The sequence below is a fragment of the Echinops telfairi genome, unplaced genomic scaffold (assembly GCF_000313985.2).
Source record: "Echinops telfairi isolate 266 unplaced genomic scaffold, ASM31398v2 ScPeMD7_7401;HRSCAF=8416, whole genome shotgun sequence".
NCBI lineage: Eukaryota > Metazoa > Chordata > Mammalia > Afrosoricida > Tenrecidae > Echinops > Echinops telfairi.
The window spans coordinates 4,261,176-4,263,339 of NW_022111301.1; the positions used below are offsets into that span (position 1 = coordinate 4,261,176).

General features: G+C 49.1%; 1 pseudogene; it reads right to left on the minus strand.

Moving 5' to 3' along the window:
- Positions 1 to 475: 475 nt before the first annotated feature.
- LOC101640384 lies at positions 476 to 1,696 on the minus strand (annotated as a pseudogene).
- Positions 1,697 to 2,164: the final 468 nt, after the last annotated feature.

Consider the following 2,164-nt stretch of genomic DNA (forward strand, 5'->3'; position numbering starts at 1 on the left):
TATTTCATGTTTCCTTTTAAACAGCAATGCCCTTATTTCTATGTAGATGCATTCACAGAATATATTGTCAAACTTTTGGAGATATCCAATTTGGTAAGTGGAAAATGGTAACAAATTGTAGTTGGTTTTTTTCCCCTGAGTACAACAGCATTTAATAGTTGGAAACATCTCTACAATTGGCCACAGAAGCTGTGCTGGAGGACAGGACCCAACCCTTCCCCACACCAGGCATGGTGGACAGGAGCTGGCATGAGCTGGACCCACAATCTCATTCCTGGGGCCTGTGGGGAGACCACTATCAAATATCAACCAATTACCATTCAATAGGGGAGGAGTACACACCCCACATGCAAGAAGAACCCCTTGCCCCCGAGTATTAAATGGGATAAGGATGCAAGAGTTAGAGTTATAAGGAAACTACTGCTGGGAGAGCCCTATGGATGCTGTTAACTGAGTTCACAGGGATTGGGACCCTTCATGGTCCCCTTCTCCCAAAGGTGCTCACTTTCCCAGCTTCTTCATCAATGCTTGCAAAATTCCCCTCAACTGTGGCCAGGTTTTCACGCATGGTGGTCTGCACCTGTGTCAGGAGAGAAGTGTTGTCCTTGAGGGAACTAGCAATCAGCTGCTGGGTGGTGTCCAAGTGTGTCCAAAATTGACCAAACTGCATGGCTTGCTCATGCAACTGCTTGATGGAGACGAGTCGCTGCATCAACTCAGGAAGGGTGGAGGCGAGAGGGTTCCAGCGCTGTACGGTTCCATAGAGCTGGTGCACCTTGCTTTGTATGTCTGCATCCTCCACAGAAGCTTTATGCTTGGCAATCTCATTCACCTTTCCCAGGACGCTCTGCAGCCGGGCCTCCACTTGGTTCAAAACTGCAAGGTCCAGGGCGTTCACCTTTGCTTGCAACAACTCCACCATCTCCATAAGATAGGCTCTCTGTAGACCTGCAGAAAGGAGGTTCTGAGCATCCTGATCGCAGCGTACTGTTGCTTCCAGCTCTGCCAGACGCTTCTCAAGCCCTGCAATGTTGGCATCTGAGAGAACTTGTCCTGCTCAGGCCGAGAATGAAGTTTGTAAGTGACAAGTCCCCGCAGGCCCAGCCAGTCATCTTCCCCCTGAGCCAGCTCCTTTGCTGTTCTTTGTTGCTTCCAGCTGCAGCAGCAGGCACTTAGCCAGAGCCCCATCGGGGTCAGTGAGGTTGATCGCAGCCTCCTGTCCCAGCAGCTTCTCCAGGTGGGAAGCAACCAGCTGCTGCTTTAGGGCTGCCAGCTGCTTAGCCAGCACCACAGGGGTCAGCTTCTCCTCAGTGGCCAACTCCTTCACTGTTGTTTCGATTTCCTCAACTTCAGTTGTCAGCCCTTGGACCTCGTGCAGTCGTCCTGGTGCTTTTGCTGGGGTGTCTCCTTCACTCCCAGGCCCTCTCCAAGCATCTCATAATCGCCAGAGTCATATCCTGTCTCCTGGTTTTTCCAATATGATCTGAGAAATCAAGCCCCTTTGTCCCCACTCTCTTGTCCTTGAACGTGTTGTAGGCAGCGTTGGGATTGACAGGGGTGTGCTCCACACTTGTGCTCGTCAGCTCCTCCACATCAAATTTGTCTTGATCATCCTCAGGAAGGTGGTGGGTTTCATAAACATTTCTGGCTCGTTCCTGGCAATGCCGGGAAGGTCGGCGTATATAGGATCCGCCATGGCGGCGGTGAGTCAGGGTTGGAGGACTGGGGCTTCAGTGGAGCCGGGGTTGGTGTTCTGATAGGGGCCAAATTGTAGTTTTAATTTGCATTCTATGAACATAACTTTTCAACACTTTCCATGAATAAAGAAATATTTACATTTCTTTTATATAAAATGTTACTGTTGGGCAAAATTTTAAGATTGTTTCAGTAACCTCTCACCCTACCTCCTCTCACGAGTGTGAGAGACCTCTGGATCCCAGAGATTGTCGCTTCCATCATTCTATTGTGTCAGGTTGAAAAAATACTTCCTGTTGTTGCGGTTGTTATTCCGCATTGGTTAGGCTACTCAAAAGTCGATTGTAATTGGAGGAACTCTACTGGCAACGCACCACAGCAGAATTGAAGGCAGAAGTCAGAAAGAGGCATGCCAGCTGGGCTGAAGAAGAGTAGGTTTCCATGTTGTAATCTTCTAACTACACTGTTT